Here is a 21683-nt window from a genome sequence, read left to right on the forward strand (position 1 = left end):
TACAAAATTGAAGGACTCAAACTTCCAATTTTAAGACATACTATAAAGCTATAGTAGTCAAGACAGTGTAATATTAACCAAAGGAACAGACCTATGAACCAATGGAACAGAATAAAAAATAAACTACATAGACAGACCTATAAAGATGCATAACTGATTTTTACACAAAGATACAATGGTAATTCAGTGGAGAACATACAGTCTTCAACAAACAGTGATAGAATAATTGGACATAGCTACACCTACAGCTCACAACATGTACAAAATTTAATTCAAAATGATCATATACCTAAATGCAAAACTGTAAAAATCTCAGAAGAAAATTTAGGAGAAAATCTTTATTATTTTGAGTTAAGCAAATAGTTCTTAGATATAACATCAAAAGTATTATACCTGAAAGAAAAAAATTACTTAAAAGTGTATTCTCTGAGAAAACCATTGTTAAGAGAATAAAAAGACAGGCCACTGACTGAGAGAAAATATTTGCAAAACACATGTCTGATAACGGACTTGTATGTAGATTATGTTAAAGGTTCTAAAATCTCAAAAGTAAGAAAGCAAACACAATAAAATAATGAGCAAAAGGTTTGAATGGATATTTCACCAAAAGTGGAAATAAGCATAAGAAAAAATGCTTAATGGGGTGGCCAAAATGACAGAGTAGGAACACCCTGATCGCATCTCCTCTGATGGACACAGCAAAATTACAACTACTTATAGAGTAGCTCTCTCTGAGAATGACCTGAAGACTAGCAGCACATTTTCCCAAAACTAAAGACATAAAGAAGGAACCACAATGAGACAGGTGGGAGGGGCAGAGGCAATATAGCCAGGACCTACACCTTCAGGTGAGTGACCCACAAATGGGAGAAATATAACAATCATAGAAATTCTCCCCAAGGAGCAAGGGAACTGATTCCCAAATCAGTCTCCCCAGCCTGGGGATCCTACACTGGCAAGATGAGCTCACAGAACATCTAACATTGAAAACTACCAGGAATTAGGGTGAAAGAGCTGGAAAGCTATAGGAAACAGACTTTGCTCTTAAAAGGCACACAAAAAATCCCACATACCCGAAGTCCCAGGATAGAAGCAGTAGTTTGAAAGAAGCCTGGGTCAGACCCACTTGTTGATCTTGGAGAGACAGAGGGCAACTACTACTCACCCTGGGGAATGGAGACAGTGGTGGCAGCCATTTGGAGTACCTTATTCTAATAACACCAGCACTGGGAATCATCATTTTGGAATCCTCCTACCAGCCTGTTTGCACTGAGGACTCAGCCTCACCCAATAACAGGTTGGCACCAGCACCAAGTCCCCTCAAGCCACACAATCACAGGGATTTCTAACTCTACCTACCAGTAGGCTGGCAGCAGCTCCAACCCCCGCCCACCCCCCCACCCCCGCCCAGGGCCACAGAGCCAACTATGTGGGAAACCTATCCCACATTTCAGTAGGCCCACAGCCACTGCAGAAGGCATGGCCTCATAGCTAACTATACTGGGATCAAGACCTACCCACGTGCACACCCACAGTATTTAGCCTTGCCCCAAGAGAAGGGCACATGCAGCCCACATAGGAGGCACCCCTAGAACATATAGCACTGGTGATGTGAGGGGAGCATGCTGCTGGGCTCCATAGGATGTCTCCTATATAAGGTCACTTTTCCAAGATCAAGAAACATAACCAATCTACCAAATACATAGAAATAAAAATAGCAAATCAGGCAAAATGAACTGACAGAAGGATTTGTTCCAAACAAAGGAACAAGATGAAACCCCAGAAGAAGAGCTAAATGAAATGAAGATAAGCAAACTACCTGATAAAGAGTTCAAAGTAATCATCAGAAAGATGTTCAACAAACTCGTGAGATGAATGGGTTAACACAGTGAAATTTTCAACAAAGGGTTAGAAAATATAAAGAAGAAACAAATACATTTGAAGAATATAATAGCTTAAATAAAAAACCACTAGAAGGAGTCAACAATATATTAGATGACACAGCAGAATGGATCAGCAATCTGGATGACACATAGTAGAAATCACACAAGCTGAAGAAGAAAAAGAAAAAAGAGCTTTAAAGGGGGGGGGGGTGGGGAATTGTTGAAGAGACCTCTAAGACAACATCAGCATACTACATTTTCATTATATGGGTCACAGAAAGAAGAGATAAAGGGTTAGAGAACTTATTTGAAGAAGTAATACTTGAAAACTTCCCTAACCTGGGAAAGGAAACAGACAACCAGATCCAGAAAACACAGAGCATCCCAAATGAGATGAATTCAAAGAAGTACACACCAAGACAACATTATATTTAAAGGGAAAAATTAAAACAAGAATCTTAAAAGCAGCAAGGGAAAGCAATGTGCTATATACAAGGGAACTCACATAAAGCTATCATCTGACTTTTCAGAAGAAACTCTGCAGTCCAAAAGGGATTGACACAATATATTCAAAATGATGAAAGGAAAAAAGTTACAACCAAGACTACTCTACCATTCAGAATTCTCATTCAGATTTAAACAAGTGATAAATAATTTTTCAGACAAGCAGAAGTAGAAAGAGTTCAGCGCCACCAAACCAGGTTAAGAAGAAAAGTTAAAGGCACTCCTCTAAGCAAAAAAAGGAGGGAGGGGACACATGTATTCCTATAACCGATTCATGTTGATATATGACAAAAAAGATCAAAATATTCTGCAATATGTAAGGTAAATGCTAACAAGTATGAAAGTCTCCCACAATAATAGTGGGAGACTTTAATACTCCCACTCACACCTATGGATAGATCAACTAAACAGAAAATTAGCAAGGAAATGCAAACTTTAAATGATACAATGGACCAGTTAGACCTAATTGATATCTATAAGACTTTCACCCCAAAACAATGAATTTCACCTTTTTCTCAAGAGCACACGGAAGCTTGTCCAGGATAGATCACATCCTGGGCCATAAATCTCTCCTTGGTAAATTAAAAAATAAAATAAAATAATTCCAAGCATCTTTTCCAATCACAATGTGGTAAGATTAGATGTCAACTACATGGAAAAAAAAAACTATTAAACATACAAACGTATGGAGGATAAATAACACTCTTCTGAATAACCAACAATCCACAGAAGAAATCCAAAAAGAAATCAATATATGCATAGAAACAAATGAAAATGAAAACACAACAATCCAAAACCTGTGGGATTCAGTAAAAGCAGTGCTAAGGGAAAGAGTCATAGCAATACAAGCTTACCTCAAGAAATACGAGAAAAATCAAATAAATAACCTAACTCTACACCTAAAGCAACTAGAAAAAGAAGAAATGAAGCACCCCAGGGTTAGTAGAAGGAAAGAAATCATAAAAATTAGGGCAGAAATAAATGCAAAAGAAACAAAAGAGACCATAGCAAAAATCAACAAAGCTAAAGGCTGGTTCTTTGAGAAGATAAATAAAATAGACAAACCATTAGCCAGACTCAACAAGAAAACAAGGGAGAAGAATCAAATCCGCAAAATTAGAAATGAAAATGGAGAAATCACAACAGACAACACACAAATACAAAGGATCATAAGAGACTACTATCAGCAACTATATGCCAATAAAATGAACAACTTGGAAGAAATAGACAAATTCCTAGAAAAGTATAACTTTCCAAAACTGAACCAGGAAGAAATAGAATATCTTAACAGACCCATAACAACCACAGTAATCGAAACTGTAATCAGAAATCTTCCAAAAAAAAAAAAAAAAAAGCCCAGGCTTCACAGCTGAATTTTACCAAAAATTTAGAGAAGAGCTAACACCTATCCTATTCAAAGTCTTCCAGAAAATGGCAGAGAAAGGTATACTTCCAAACTCATTCTATGAGGCCACCATCACTGTAATACCAAAATCTGACAAACATGTCACAAAAAAAAGAAAACTACAGGCCAATTTCACTGATGAACATAGATGCAAAAATCCTTAACAAAATTCTAGCAAACAGAATCCAACAACATATTAAAAAGATCATACATCGTGACCAAGTGGGCTTTATCCCTGGGATGCAAGAATTATTCAGTATTCACAAATCAATCAATGTGATATGCCACATTAACAAATTGAAAGATAAAAACCATATGATTGTCTCAATGCTGCTGCTGCTGCTAAGTCGCTTCAGTCTTTTCCGACTCATGTGCGACCCCATAAACGGCAGCGCACCAGCTCCTCTGCCCCTGGGATTCTCCAGGCAAGAACACTGGAATGGGTTGCCATTTCCTTCTCCAATGCATGCATGCATGCTGAGTCACTTCAGTTCTGTCCAACTTTGTGCGACCTTATGGACAGCAGCCCACCAGGCTCCTCTGTCCACAGGACTTGCCAGGAAAGAATACTGGAGTTGGTTGCCATTTCCTTCTCCAGATTATCTCAATAGATGCAGAGAAAGCCTTTGACAAAATTCAACATCCATTTATGATAAAACCCCTCCAGAATGCAGGAATAAAAGGAACATACCTCAACATAATAAAAGGCATATATGATAAACCCACAGCAAACATTATCCTCAGTGGTGAAAAAATGAAAGCATTTCCCCTAAACTCAGGAACAAGACAAGGGTGCCCACTCTCACCACTACTATTCAACATAGTTTTGGACATTTTAGCCACAGCAATCAGAGGAGAAAAATAAATAAAAGGAATCCAGGTTGGAAAAGAAGAACTAAAACTCTCACTGTTTGCAGATGACATGATCCTCTATATAGAAAACCCTAAAGACTCCACCAGAAAATTACTAGAGCTAATCAGTAAATATAGTAAAGTTTCAGAATATAAAATCAACACGCAGAAATCCCTTGCATTCCTATACACTAACAATGAGAGAACAGAAAGTGAAAATAAGGAAACAATTCCATTCACCATTGCAACTAAAAGAATCAAATACTTAGGAATAAATCAACATAAAAGAAACAAAACACCTATCCATAGAAAACTATAAAACACTGATGAAAGAAATAAAGGATGACACAAATAGACGGAGAAATATACCATGTTCATGGATCAGAAGAATCAATATAATGAAAATGAGTATACTACCCAAAGCCATCTATAGATTCAGTGCAATCCCTATCAAGCTACCAGCAGTATTTTTCACAGAACTAGAGCAAATAATTTCACAATTTGTATGGAAATACAAAAAAAAACCTTGAATAGCCAAAGCAATCTTGAGAAAGAAGAATGGAACTGGAGGACTCAACCTGCCTGAATTCAGACTATACTACTAAGCTACAGTCATCAAGATAGTATGGTACTGCACAAACACAGAAACATAGATCAATGGAACAAAGTAGAAATCCCAGAGATAAATCCATGCACCTATGGACACCTTAACTTTGACAAAGGAGGCAAGAATATACAATGGGGAAAAAACAATCTCTTTAACAAGTGGTGCTGGGAAAACTGGTCAACCACTTGTAAAGGAATGAAACTAGATCACTTTCTAACACCATACACAAAAATAAATTCAAAATGGATTAAAGATCTAAACATAAGACCAGAAACTATAAAACTCCTTGAGGAAAACGTAGGCAAAACACTCTCTGACATAAATCACAGCAGGATCCTCTATGACCCACCTCCCAGAGTAATGGAAATAAAAGCAAAAATAAACAAATGGGACCTAATTGAACTTAAAAGCTTTTGCACAACGAAAGAAACTATAAGCAAGGTGAAAAGACAGCCTTCAGAATGGGAGAAAATAACAGCAAATGAAGCAACTGACAAAGAACTAATCTCAAAAATATACAAGCAACCTATGCAGCTCAATTCCAGAAAAATAAACAACCCAATCAAAATATGGGCCAAAGAACTAAACAGACATTTCTCCAAAGAAGACATACAGATAGCTAACAAACACCTGAAAAAATGCTCAACATCACTCATTATCAGAGAAATGCAAATCAAAACCACAATGAGGTACCATCTCATGCCTGTCAGAATGACTGCTATCAAAAAGTCTACAAACAATAAATGCTGGAGAGGGTATGGAACAAAGGGAACCCTCTTACACTGTTGGTGGGAATGCAAACTAGTACAGCCACTATGGAGAACAGTGTGGAGATTCCCTAAAAAACTGGAAACAGAACTGCCATACAACCCAGCAATCCCATTGCTGGGCATACACACTGAGGAAACCAGAACTGAAAGAGACACGTGTACCCCAATGTTCATCACAGCACTGTTTACAATAGCCAGGACATGGAAGCAACCTAGATGTCCATCAGCAGATGAATGGATAAGAAAGCTGTGTTACATATACACAATGGAATATTACTCAGCCATTAAAAAGAATACATTTGAATCAGTTCTAATGAGGTGGATGAAACTGGAGCCTATTATACAGAGTGAAAAACAGCAATACAGTATACTAACGCATATATATGGAATTTAGAAAGATAGTAATGATGACCCTATATGCGAGACAGCAGAAGAGACACAGATGTAAAGAACAGACTTTTGGACTCTGTGGGAGAAGGTCAGGTGGGATAATTTGAGAGAATAGCACTGAAACATGTATATTATCATATGTAAAACAGATTGTCAGCCCAGGTTCAATGCATGATACAGGGTGCTCAGGGCTGGTGCACTGGGATGACCCTGAGGGATGGGATGGGGAACACATGTACACCCATGGCTGATTCATGTCAGTGTATGGCAAAATCAATATAATATTTTAAAGTAATTAGCCTCCAATTAAAATAAATGAATTTTATAAAACTATCATAATAATGTAAAGTAATTATGCTCCAATTATATAAATAAATAAATTTTTTTAAAGGCCACAACTAGAAAGAAAAATATCTTATTGGTAAAGGCAAACGTGCAGTAAAGATAGTAGAATAACCAGTTGTAAAGCTAGTAGGAAGGTTAAAAGACAAAAGTAATAAAATCATCCATATCTACAAAATGTAGTTGTGGAATACACAAAACAAAAAGATGTAAAATATAATGTCATAAACAATAACAATGGGGGTAGGAGGAGTAAAAATATATGATGGTTATAATTTATTTTAACTTAAAAGGTCATCAACTTAATCATATATAGAGAGGAAGGGGAAGAGAGAGAGAGTGTGTGTTATCTATGAACCTCATGGTAATTACAAACTAAAACCATATAATAGATACATACACAAAAAAGAGAAACATTAAAGATAGTTGTTAAATCACAGGGAATACAGCAAAAGAAGAAGGAAACAACAAGAACAACAAAAGAACTACAAAACAACCCCCAAACAGTTAACAAAATGGCAATATGTATGTACCTATCAATAGTGACTTTAAATGTAGATGGATTAAATGCTTTACTCTAAAGACATACAGTGACTGAGTGGATTAAAACAAAACAAAACAAAACACAAGACCCATATATATGCTGCCTAAAGGAGATTCAACTTCAGACTAAAATTAAGGAGATGAAAAAATGTATTCCATGCAAATAGAAACTTAAAACTGGGGTAGCAGTACTTATATCAGACAAAACAGACTTTTAAAACAACATGTGTAACAAGAGACAAAGGAGGACATCACATAATGATAAATGGATCGATTCAATAATGAGATATACCAATCATAAATATATATGTACTCAAAATAGTAGCATCTAAATACATAAAGCAAATATTAATAAACATAAAGGAGACAGTAACAACAATTTTAGGGAAGTTTACCACCCCACTTACATCAAATCAGACGGTAAAGCATCTGCCTGCAATGCAGGAGACCCGGGCTCGATTCCTGGGTTGGAAAGATCCCCTGGAGAAGGAAATGGCAATCCACTCCAGCACTCTTGCCTGGAAAATCCCATGGATGGAGGAGCCTGATAGGCTACAGTCCATGGGGTCGCAAAGAGTCGGACACGACTGAGCGACTTCACTCACTTACATCAACAGGTAGACCATCCACACACAAAATCAATAAAGAAACACTGGCCGTAAATATGAATGTTTTAATAATATTGTAATAACTTTGTAGGACAATAGATGGTTACTAGACTTATCATACTGATAGTTTCATAATATATGGAAATATCAAATCACCAGGTAGTACATTGAAGCTAACATAATATTGTACATCAATAATATTTTAATTAAATTAAAATTGATTGTGAATATTCCAAGAAATTAATGCCAAAAGTCTTTGTTAAAATATAAATAAAGAGTAATTCACATTTGAAAATTGGTAATATGGCAATGGAGTTATTTTTAAAAGATAGCTGTCCATTAGGGGCAGTGGGCAGAAAAATTGCTCAGTATCACTAGCCATTAGGAAAATTCAAATTAAAACCACAAGGAGATTCCTTTACACCCATACTTGAATGGGCTTTTTTTTTTTAATGTAGTGATAATTCCAAGTGCTGTCAAAGATGCAGAAGAATTGGAATTCTCATACTAGTGGGAATTCTCATTTCTAGTGGGAATGCAAAATAGCACAGGTACTCTGCAAAATAGTTTGTCAGGTCTTTATAAAATTTCTTACAGTGTTAAACACACATATACCATATGACCCTGTAATGCTACTCCTGAATATTTCCCCTAGAAAATGAAAACTTGTGTTCACACAAAAAAGTATATATGGATGGTTATAACAGCTTTATTGATATCAAACCAAACCTATAAAACAACACAAATGTCCTTCAATGGATAAAAGAGTAAACAAAGTATACTTCTCAGAAATGAAAAGTAACGAACAATTGATACTTACAGCAACATAGTAAACAATGCAAAGAAATAGAAGAAAACAATACAATGAGAAAGACTAGAAAACTCTTCAAGAAAATTTAAGATATCAAGGGAATATTTTATGCGAGGATGGTCGTAATAAAGGACAGAAACAGTAAGGACCTAACAGAAGCAAAGAGATTAAGAAAAGATGGCAAGAATACACAGAAGAACTACACCAAAAAAGGTCTTAATGATAGGGATGACCACGATGGTGTGATCACTCACCTAGAGCCAGACATCCCAGAGTGTGAAGTCAAGTGGGCCTTGGGAAGCACTCCTATTAACAAAGCTAGTGGAGGTGATGGAATTCCAAATGAGCTATTTCAAATCCTAAAAGATGCTGCTGTGAAAGTGCTGCACTCAATATGCAAGCAAATTTGGAAAACTCAGCAGTGGCCACAAAACTGGAAAAGGTCAGTTTTCATTCCAGTCCCAAAGAGCAATGCCAAAGAAGGTTCACACTACTGCACAACTGTGCTCATTTCACATGTTTGCGAGGTAATGCTCAAAATCCTTCAAGCTAAGCTTCAGCAGAACATTAACTGAGAACTTCCAGATATGTACAAGCTGGGTTTAGAAAAGTCAAAGGAACCACAGATCAAATTGCCAACATCTGTTGGATCATAGAGAAGCAAGAGAGTTACAGAAAAACATCTACTTCTGCTTCATTAACTATGCTAATGCGTTTGACTATGTGGATCACAACAAACTGTGGACAATTCTTAAAGAGATGGGAATACCAGACCACCTTACCTGTTTCCTGAGAAACCTGTATGCAGGTCGAGAAGCAACAGTTAGAACCAGACATAGAACAATGGACTGGTTCAAAATTGGGAAAAGAGTACAACAAGGCTGTATATTGTTACCTTGCTTGTTTAACATATGCAGAATGTATCATCCAAATACCAGGCTGGATGAATCACAATCTGGAATTAAGATTGCTGGGAGAAATAACAACCTCAGATATGCAGATGATACCACTCTAATGGCAGAAAGTGAAGAGGAACTAAAGAGCCTCTTGATGAGGATGAAAGAGGAGAGTGAAAAGGCTGGCTTAAAACTCAGTGTTCAAAAAACTAAGATCATGGCATCTGGTCCCATCATTTAATGGCAAATAGATGGGGAGAAAGTGGAAACAGTGACAGATTTTATTTTCTTGGGCTCCAGGATCACTACGGATGGTGACTGCAGCTATTAAATTAAAAGATGCTTGCTCCTTGGAAGAAAAGCTATTACAAATTTAGACAGCATATTAAAAAGCAGAGACATCAATTTGCCAACAAAGGTACTGATAGCCAAAGCTATGCTTTTCCCAGTAGTTACATACAGGTGAGAGAGTGGAACCATAAAGAAGGTTGAGCGCTGAAGAACTGATGCTTTAGAATTGTGGTGCTGGAGAAGACTCTTGAGAGTCCCTTGGACTGCAAGAAGATCCAACGAGTCCATCCTAAAGGAAATCAGTCCTGAATATTCACTGGAAGGACTGATGCTGAAGCTGAAACTTCATTACTTTGGCCACCTTATATGAAGAGTCGACTCATTGAAAAGACCCTCATGCTGGGAAAGATTGATAGCAAAAGGAGAAAGTGGCAGAGGATGAGATGGTTAGATAGCATCACCGAATCAAAGGACATGAATATGGGCAAACTCCAGGAGATAATGAAGGACAGGGAAGCCTGGTATGCTGCAGTCCATGGATTTGCAGAGGGTCGGAGAGGACTTAGCAACTGAACAATAACAACAGAAATAATTCTGTTACTGTTTAGTTGCTAAGTCATGTCCAACTCTTTGTGACCCAATGGATTGTTGCCTGCCAGACCCCTCTGTTCATGGGATTTTCCAAGCAAGAATACTGGAGTGGGTTGCCATTTCCTTCTCCAGGAGATCTTCCCGACCTAGGGACCAAACCTTTGTCTCCTGCTGGCAAGCAGATTCTTTACCTATTGAACTCATGTCTCCTGCTTAGTAGGAGGATTCTTTACCTCTGAGCCACCATTTGTGAACCTAAAAATTCATTATTCTAAGTGAAAAAGTTCTAAGTGCTAAGTTCCTAGCACAAGGAATGTAGTCAATAATACAATATAGTCAATAATATAATAGTATCCTTTGTATCATGTATAATCTGTAAAAATTTCAAATTGCTATGTTGTATACCTGAAACTAAGAAGTCAACTATACTTCAATTTTAAAAACAAAAATACTTCTGAAGTCTTTGTGCTGTATGATTCCATTTGTATGAAATTTTGGAAAAGGCAAAAATACATAGAGAGAAAACAGATTAGTGGTTGCCAGGTTTAGGAATCAGAGGAAGTTCTGCATTCTATCTGAGATTGTGGTTACAATATTCTATGCATGTATAAAATTTCACAGAACTGTAAACCCACAAAAGTTAATTTGACTCTATTTAAATTTAAAAGTTAAAAACAATCCTTCTCTCATGCTTCTCCACAACTTTCTACACCATTCTTCCCCACCCCCACCCATCCCTACCATCAGACATCTTCTGAAGATGGTGTCTTCCCAAACTTTGCTAGGTTATCTCCCATGCATCACATAAATCTACTCATTCCTTAGGGAATCTGTCCATTTCTTGGCTAAAGGGCATATATATGGTGATAACTACTGAATATGTATCTCCAGCCCAGAACTCTTTCCTGAGTTCCAGACCTGAATAACCAAGTGCCTTTCAACTTCACCTACCCCAAAACTCCTTTCCTGTTTTATTCCTTCTCCTTCATCTGCCATTCACATCTAATTATCCACTGAAGTATATTAATTTTACTTCTTAAAGTAAAGCTCTGGAAGCTTTACTTTAGTCTGGAAGCTATGTACTTTTTCTTTTTTTTTTTTTTTTTCTTTTTTTTTATGTCTCTGCTTTTTATTTTTATTTTTTATTTTTTTATTTTTTTATTAATTTTTTTATTTTTTAAATTTTAAAATTACCATGACTCCAGACCATGTGTTTGTCACCTGTATTACTGTAATAGCTTTTTAACTGATTTTCCTACTTCAGTTTTGCCCCTTCCAGTCCATTCTCCACATTGCAACTAGAATGATGAAAAACTTAAGTCTGTATAATGGCTATTTCATTGGCTTTAGCAGAGTCTGAATTCCTTAACATGGTTTACAAGCCCTTTTATAATCCGGCCCCAGCTCATCTCTCCAGATTCTCAACTCTGAAGCTTTGTCTCCACTAGTTTTATCCCCATACTCTGCACTTGAACCACATCTCAACTTCCTTCAGCCCCTCAAACATGCCCCTACTGCCTCTCATGATTGGGATGCTTCTTCAGCAACCTCCACCTCCTCCATTCCAGTCTACTTCAGCTGGATATATAGTACTTATTCTCTAGGTTTCAGCTTCCACATCATTTACATGGGTTTATCACTGACTGATGTCCCTTTTGGGAGAATTCCGTGGACAGAGGAGCCTGGCAGGCTACAGTCCATGGGGTCTCAAAGAGTTGGATGTGACTGAGCAACTAAAGAGAGAGAGATAATTACTTTATGAGAGCCCTTTTATCCCATTCTATAATAGCCTACTTACTTTTTTGTCTCTAAAACTAAGTTATAAGTTCCTTGAGGGCAGTCACTATGTCTTGTTCACATTTTAGTGCCAGCCTCTAGCATAATGCCTGGCACATGGTAAGTATTCAATAAATATATGTCAAATAAATGAATGAGAAGGAGGGGGTATAGAAAACAGTTTCTGAAATTATAGGTCATTTTTTTCTTTATGTCTTTCTACATTTTCCAGTTATTCTGTGATGAGCATAATTTGTTTTTATAATATAAACAATATATTAAGGGATTCCCTGGCATTTCAGTGGTTAGCAGTAGGTGCTTTCACTGCAGTGGGCACAGGTTCAATCCCTAGTAGGGAAACTAAGATCCTGCAAGCCATATGGTATAGCAAAATATATATATATGTGTATGTGTATGTGTATGTGTATGTGTATGTGTATGTGTATGTGTGTGTGTGTGTGTGTGAGAAATAGTTTTGAAAATATATTAAACATAAGAGAAAGGAGAAAAAACTATGAAGAAAGTTTAAATCACATATAATCCCACCTCCTAGAGATAACTATGTTCACATTTTGTTGTATGCTGTCCAATATTTTCTATGAATATATTTTTTAAGCATTGAGACCATGTTGTGTTCAGTTTTGAATTCTGCTTTTTTCACTAATGCTGCAAGTAATTTTCCATTATATCAAGGTACTTTTGTTTATTTAACCATTTCTCTGCTGTCCAACCTTAAGATTTTATTCCAATTTTCACTATTATGAGTAAGGTTGCCAATAATATCTTTGAACATAAATTTTTTCCTTCATTTATAATCATTTTCTTTTGTGTGTTGGTTATACATTTTTATGTTTTAAATTAATTTATTAATTTTAATTGGAGGCTAACTATTTTACAGTATTGTGATGGTATGATAGGATCCTAGAAGCAAAATTACTGGTGTGAACTTTTTAAAAGACTGTTAATATATGTGGCCAAATTGTTTTCCAGAGGGCTTATACTAATAATAACTTGAGTACCTACTATATGCCAGACATTGTTTTTGGTAGATTTTGTTATGCTTGTTTTACAGATGAAGAAATTAATTTGTCCAGAATTATAGAGATAGTAAATGGCAAAGTTAGAATTCAAACTTCAGATTGTGCAATTTCAAAGCTTATGTTATATCTTGAGAATTTCAAAAATAAATATTTTTACATTATCAAATTATGTATATGTACTAGAGAAAATGTGGAAAATATTAGAGAAAATGAAAATAAATTACTCATGAATACCACTTTCAACAGCTTAATGTATTTCATCTGTCTTTTGTTCCAGATAAAAATTCTGGGTTAAAATAACATTGTATATATAATTTTACATCCTGCTTTTTTCACTTAATGTTTCTCAATGCTGACTCATACTCTTCAACAACATAATTTTAACAGTTGCATATTATTGTCAATGGATGTTACCATGTGAATATTTACACTAGTTCAGCTCACTTGTGAATTTTTTTTTTCATCCCCAGGACCCTCCATCTCCAATGAAGTTTACAGAGTTCAGTGTTGGGAACCATTCTGATCTTCAAAATAAGTCACCATGGCAGATTGAAACTTCTTAATTTGAAAGCATCCCATCAAATACTTGCTGTGCAGATAGATGTTTCAGAACTTATAAGTTATTTAATTTACTAGCTGAACTCATCAATCTGGTAGCAATTAATTCAAGCCAGTCTTCCTCTACTTCTTTCTTCATTTCCTCTCCTCCACTCAGTGAAAGCCTAAATGTACATATCTATCTTTCCAGAGGCTCTTTTTATTCCTCTTGTCAGGTAAAGGGGAACTCAAAAGACTCCCTGGGAGTCTTTAACTCCCCTAGAAAGACCGTTAATCATATCTATAGGTCTTTGTTTTGCTGAGGGGAATCAGACAAGTTTGCTGCTTGTGCACATGTGCATTTATAAGCATACATATGTGCAACATATTTACACAAAATTCTGCTGCTGTCTTGTGAAAATTGAGGTTTGAAAAAAATCTGAATTTTTTTATTCAATCATATCTTTTTCCTAAATAGCAATCTAAATGTTTGCTGAGCTGTGAACACCTTTTCCTATATCAGGTACCTAAAATTTAAGAGGGAGATTCAACACTGTGATCAAGGTCTGTGAATTGAGAATTGAACAATGTAAAACCTGTTCTCTGTCATAGATGTGTGGTGTTCCTGAAAGCACCACAGCTAATAGAGATCAGATCAGATTTCCATTTTATTTAACATAATGATTAGAGTTTTAAAGACTTTTAATACCAGAGTGTGGGAAAATTCTCCAATAACTTTTATTCTTTTCTATGCTACCTTGCTTTATTTTAACCTTCATGAATTACTCTTATGATGAAAAAAAAAGCTATAAGCTCAAGTTATGGACCAATGGTTTTGTTAAGAGGTTTAAGGATGATTTTCAGGTTTAATTACAATACTGTTAACAAAGACAAAATTTCATATTTGAAATTAGCTTAAGGATTAGCACTAAAGATTTTCTTTCACAACAGGAATTAGTGTACAAATAGTGAAAAATCCAATAGTAATATATTAATTCTTTCTCTTTTTTTCTTTCCTTTTTTTTTGTTTAGTTTCAATAGTAGTGCAGCCATTAAGATAGTTTACAACGATTTCCCAGTTTATTTATAATACGCCTTTCTTTTAGTTCTAGTTCCTGAATCAATAAGTATGGACAGTAATGCTGCTTCTTCTCTATGATAATGATAATATCTAAGAGTATTGATGGTTTTCATTTCTCAGTCAGTGCCATAGTGCACAGCTGCTAACAATAGAAGTTCCAACTCTTACAGAGATCAGTGAGTTAGAGGCACCTTACTGATATCAAGTTGTTGAAATCCTAGAGGGATTAGGTTTGCTAAAGTATTCTCTGAAACCTTTTTGAGTAAAAAAGAGTTGCCTGCCACAAACAATTCAGTGTTCAGGCTCCAGTGGAGCTGTCAATGTGCATAGTCCAACTACTTAAAGCAATGAAAAACCCGTTCATTTGAATTCTCTAGGTAATTCTGGTCAAGAGAAGACTTTCAGCATAAATTAAATGGATTGTGGCCATCATCTCACCTGAGAGAATACTATACACGACTATTAGTGCCAGGGGCTGTTTTTCAAACTCCAATGGCAAGAACCAGCCTAGAAGACTCTACACACTGTTTCATGATAAAATCATATATGTTCAGATGAGAAGATTTTTCCCCTTCCTCTTTCCCTTCAAAACACTCTCTTTTTGGTGTTTATCTTGAAAACATATAGATCATCCACATGGTATTGTGTTTGACAAGCCTTGCCTTATATTCATATAGAAATGCACCTTTCCTAAAAGTAGGACTGTTGCTTACTCCAAAGCCAGTAGGCCTCAAAGCAACCTATCCAGTCCATCATCTTCTGCCAAGAGTTTAGGCAGAACAGCTGCTAACTATGATTCAAAGCCGGGAAGGAATCAATAACTTATTTAATGAATAGAGTGTATCAGCACTCATAGAAATCAGTTCATAAAAGACAATGTCAGGGAACTATGAAAAAGCAGTGGAAGGGTAAAGCTCAGGAAAGCTGTAATGCAAAGATGATTGTTTAATGTCTTACAGACTTATACTGTCTTCAAAGGGCCAAATAAAGCAGGGTTTTACCTGGGGACTTAGGGAAATAAAGAAACCCTATTCCTATCTCTGAACCTTTATTCCATTAGTTTATAGACTCTGTCCTTATTATAGCTCTGATACTGTCCTTATTATAGGTCATTGTGTATTGATTTCTGTACCTAAACAACCCCCCCCCAGTTGGTTGATTATTTATAAAGAAAACAGAGAGGTTTGTTTGATAATTAGCATACCCTGATCTGGCTCCTTTGTTTGCTTTTCCTTGGGGACATTTCCAATAACCTCTGTGGGATCTCATCCCCCAGTCTTTAGTAGCCATCTTCCCCATTTACAAAACAAAGATGCTCATTGTTAGGCATACAGGTGAAAGGTGCTATGTAATTCCCCAGTGCTCTTATATATCCTTCATTGCAGGGGTAGAATTAAAAGTTTAATCAGAACAGTATTTCTAAACAAATCAGTGTGCTCGATTCTTTCTTCCTTGCTCTCATTGATGATTTGTTCTTGCAGAGCTTACTATTCATTCTAACAGTGTCCTTGGAAAGAGGCAGAATAGAAATTATTTTCCCCATGGTACAAACCTGAAAAATTAAGGGCAAAAGAAATGAAGCACTCTTCAAAAGCACATAGCTGTCTGGGACAGAACTCACAGTTGCCACATCCAGTGCACTGTTAAAGTGACTTGGCTTCCCAGTACTGGAATTAACATGGAGCAGCTTAGAACATTGAGAGTAACTAAGGCAGGATCGTTTCTGAAGAGTCTTTTTCCAAAATCTGAAAGTATGCAGTTTATACAATTCTTATTTTCTATATGATATAAATGTATTTTGTGCCTCTTTCCCCTTCTGGCCCCATATGACACATTTATTTCACACTACGTGGCATCAGCCCAGGTCATTTTGCCCTCTGGCACCATTTTCAGGCCTGTCTTTTCCAGATAAAAGAAAGTGCCATGTGCTTCCTCATGTTTATGCCAAATTACACAAAGTGTAGATATTGAGATTAATGAAGATTTAAGCACAATCCAAGTAAGTATAAGAATGTTGAAATATCAGTAACCTCAGATATGTAGATGACACTACCCTTATGGCAGAAAGTTAAGAGGCACTAATTTAATTATTTAAATGTGCATCTGAAATTTAATGTGGCCCAAATTCATAAGTATTAATAACAGTCATGCAAAGCCTATCCCTTTCACATATCACATACATGTATATCTATACATATTTGCACACTCACAGTGCCCCCAAAGCAGGCTGCCTGGTCATTAGGAGCAGATACTTTAAAGGAATGAGTCTCTGTCCTCTTCTTTTACAAAAAAGTCCAACAGTCACTGCAAGTGAAGAATATTCCATTCATACATTCTAGAACTTCTCCTGGAGTAATTAAGGTACTCAGTTGGCACCAAAGACCTGTTCTATGCCTCTATCAATCACCAAAGGCACATGACAAGATTGTTAGACCTTTTCACAAGTCTCATGTTCTTAGAAAATTCATGAATTCCATCCAATCAGTAGAAAATTGTTTATGAGGTATAGTACATCTGCATTTTTTTTTAACCAGAGCTGTAATGTACCATATTGTAGTCTTTTGCATGCAGGTATTATGTAATATAATAATGAATGGATGGCTCCTAATAGCATGCAAACCATGACTGTTTACTTCCCTAAAAGGGCTAGGGCTGTATCCCACACAGTGTCCAAAACTATTAAATGCATTCTTTGTAACAGCCTGATAAACGGGCCATCAGCAGATTGAGTTAGACATGTAATGTATTAGGAAATAGAATCTTAGTAGGGTATGGTGTTAAAGGGAAAAAAAAAAAACAGTAAGATAAGATGCATTTAAGAAGTAATGACTGTCATCCTGCTGGCTAAATCAACAAAGGGACACAACAGGAAAGCTGGTCCTGGGTCTTGGTAATATATAAGATGGATTGGAGAGCCAGAAAAAGAAAAGCACTGGGGACTTCAGCAGTTAAGCTCAAGTTGCCAATTTGCTACAAATCCTTTTTTCCACCAATCTGCTCAAGGTAATTATATATAATATTATTTAAACTATGTGTCTTGCTACAGCAATACCCACAAATACTGACCAGCTTTATCTTCCTAAGTCCTTTATTAAAAGCATATGCATAAAATTATCACTTCTTTCGTATATTATGGTGTTGTTAAAGTGGTGGCAAAACTGAAAATTTCAGACCACTTTGATGGAAGTTTCTGTACTTCTCATTTCATGGATGTAATAGTAGATTTTGTTCACTCCCAAGTTGATTGGTATGTGTGTGTCAACTTAAAAAAATGCACAATGTGAGAGTAATGAGTTAAGTTTTTATTTGGGGTAAAATGAGGATTGCATCCTGGGAGACAGTACCTCAGATAGCTCTGATAAACTGCCTCAGAGGCAGCAGGGAGGTCAGTATGTTTGTGATTTTGGTAAGGGGGGAATATATGCAATCAAGCACATATTTTTCCAAAAGGTTTCTGCTAGTCTGGTGAAGTTTTCTACTAGTCACGAGAAACAGTCATCATCATGCAGGATTTTAGTGCTTTGAGGATAATAAAAGAAATGAGCTCATAAAATTGGCTCCTGAAAATATCTATATGAAGCCCTGTCCTGCCAGTTTTCCCCAAGCACAGAGTGGTTCATTTCTGTGGTCCACCATGTACTCCTTTTAGGGTGTGTTGAAGGTCAGCAGCTGCAATAACACATGATTTAATCCTTGTAGAGAAAGTGCCCAATTGGCAAGTACCAATTTGAAGTTGACAGGGGCCCCTCATGGTAATAAATTTGATATTTGGGGAGGCATTTCATGACCATTTCACCCCCATTGTACTAGGTAGTCTCATTCTAGGTGTGGTGAAGATTTCGCTGATAGGCCAGTAAATGTGCTGTTACTGGACTAGGTCTATCAGTGGTAATCAAAGGGCTCTGGACCAGCTGTCTAACTCAATCTATTATGGTCCAGAAAAACTTCCCTCTTGTATCTTCCCATAGCTAGATTTACACTATTACAATCATTGACCACATGCAGGGCTATATATGTGATCAACTGCTTCAAGTCATCTAGTCATCATTATTTTCATCAGAGGTTCAGTCACACATTGGTAATGCAAGAAACAATAATCTTATAAAATAGGCAAAGTCCAAATAACATAGCTAGCAGTATTATCAAAGTCATGAATAAGAATTAACCCAAGAAATTCCATTAGGTGCAGCCCTGTATATTCTCAGGTCACCTGAGAGTCTGCACTGTAAGAATATTTATCTTTCTGGGAAATTATATATTGCCAATTTATCCATGCAAAAATGGGCACAATAATGAACAGAAAAGGTATGGGCCTAACAGAAGCAGAAGATACTAAGAAGAGGTGGCAGGATTACACAAAGGAACTGTACAAAAGAGATCTTAATGTCCCAGATAACCACAATGGTGTGATCACTCACCTGCAGTTAGACATCCTGGAGTACAAAGTCAAGTGGGCCCTAGGAAGCACTATGACAAACAAAGCTAGTGGAGGTGATAGAATTCCAGCTGAGCTATTTCAAATCCTAAAAGATGATGCTGTTACAGTGCTGCACTCAATATACCAGCAAATTTGAAAAACTCAGCAGTGGCCACAGGACTGGAAAAGGTCAGTTTTCATTCCAATCACAAAGAAGGGCAATGCCAAAGAATGTTCAAATTACTGCACAATTGCACTCATTTCACATGCTAGCAAGTAATGCTCAAAATCTTTCAAGCTAGGCTTCAACAGTACATTAGCCAAATTCCAGATGTACAAGCTGGATTTAGAAAAAGAGGAACCAGAGATCAAATTGTCAACATCCACTGAATCATAGAAAATGCAAGAGAATTTAAGAAAAACATCTACTTCTGCTTCATTGACTATACTAAAGACTTTGATTATGTGGATCACAACAAACTGGAAAACTCTAAAGGAGATGGGAATACCAGACCACCTTACCTGTTTCCTGAGAAACCTGTATGAAAGTCAAGAAGAAATGTTAGAACCAGACATGGAACAATGGTTCCAAATTGGAAAAGGAGTATGTCAAGGCTGTATATTGCCACCCTGCTTATTTAACTTATATGCGAGTACATCATGTGAAATATTGAGCTGGATGAAGCACAAGCTGGAATCAAGATTACCCAGAGAAATATCAGTAACCTCAGATATGTAGATGACACTATCCTTAAGGCAGAAAGTTAAGAGGAACTAAAGAACCTTTTCACGAAGGTGAAAGAGGAGAGTGAAAAAGCTGGCTTAAAGCTCAACATTCAAAAAATGAAGATCATGGTATCTGATCTCATCACTTCATGGCAAATAGATGGGGAAACAATGTAAACAATGACAAACTTTATTTCCTAGGGCTCCAAAATCACTATGGACAGTGACTGCAACCATGAAATTAAAGACACTTGCTTCTTGGAAGAAAAGCTATGACAAACCTAGACAGTGTATTAAAAAAGCAGAGACATTACTTGGCTGACAAATTTCTGTCTAGTCAAAGCTATGATTTTTCCAGTAGTCATGTACAGATGTGAGAGTTGGACCATAAAGAAGGCTGAGTGCCAAAGAATTGATGCTTTTGAACTGTGGTGTTGGAGAAGACTCTTGATAGTCCCTTGGACTGCAAGGAGATCCAACCAGTCAATCCTAAAGGAAATAAGTCCTGAATATTCATTGGAAGGACTGATGCTGAAGCTGAAGCTCCAGTATTTTGGTCACCATTTGTGAAGAGCTGACTCACTGGAAAAGACCCTGATGATGGAAAAGATTGAAGGCAGGAGAAGGGGACAATAGAGGCTGAGATGGTTGGATGGCATCACCAACTTAGTAACATGAGTTTGAGCAAGCCTTGGGAGATGGTGAAGGACAGGGAAGCCTGGTGTGCTGCAATCCATAGGGTTGCAAACAGTAGGACACAACTGAGTGACTGAACAACAACTGTCCATAAGGCTCCCAGTCCAACTTCTTAGGGTTACTACACTGGCTATCTTTAGTATGATTTCATTGTTCCCAAGATAAAACGGGCTTAAAACTTAAATGACCATAGCCTGGTGTTAAGGATATAAATCCATCCCATAACTGTGGGAAGTTTTATTCCTTGGCTGAATTTTTATGTATTTCTCTGTCTTAGCTTTGAGTAACTTTAAAGGAAAATTCAATTTATGGCCGGGGTCAGATCAGGTATTATTAATTGGCCAGGTGTGATGATCCTACCTGCTAATATCAAGAGTAGCTTGACCAAGACTGAAGAGGGTGTGGAGAAAAGGGAACCCTCCTACACTGTTGGTGGGAATGCAAACTAGTACAGCCACTATGGAGAACAATGTGGAGATTCCTTAAAAAAATTGCAAATAGAACTACCTTATGACCCAGCAATCCCACTGCTGGGCATACACACCAAGGAAACCAGAATTGAAAGAGACACGTGTACCCCAATGTTCATCGCAGCACTGTTTATAATAGCCAGGACATGGAAACAACCTAGATGTCCATCAGCAGATGAATGGATAAGAAAGCTGTGGTACATATACACAATGGAGTATTACTCAGCCGTTAAAAAGAATTCATTTGAATCAGTTCTGATGAGATGGATGAAACTGGAGCCTATTATACAGAGTGAAGTTAGCCAGAAAGAAAAACACCAATAGAGTATACTAATGCATATATATGGAATTTAGAAAGATGGCAATGACGACCCTGTGTGCAAGACAGCAAAAAAGACACAGATGTGTATAACGGACTTTTGGACTCAGAGGGAGAGGGAGAGGGTG

General features: G+C 36.8%; 1 protein-coding gene across 1 annotated transcript in view; it reads left to right on the forward strand.

Moving 5' to 3' along the window:
• Positions 1 to 18466, forward strand: part of ZDHHC15 (zinc finger DHHC-type containing 15) — a 112647-nt gene extending 94181 nt beyond the window's left edge. Inside the window, exon 12 of the mRNA XM_005700611.3 lies at positions 13780 to 18466. The gene's annotated coding sequence lies outside the window, so the exon portion shown is untranslated. The remainder of the gene's footprint in view (positions 1 to 13779) is intronic.
• The last annotated feature ends 3217 nt before the right edge of the window (positions 18467 to 21683 follow it).

This window comes from Capra hircus (assembly GCF_001704415.2).
Source record: "Capra hircus breed San Clemente chromosome X unlocalized genomic scaffold, ASM170441v1, whole genome shotgun sequence".
Classification (NCBI taxonomy): Eukaryota; Metazoa; Chordata; class Mammalia; order Artiodactyla; family Bovidae; genus Capra; species Capra hircus.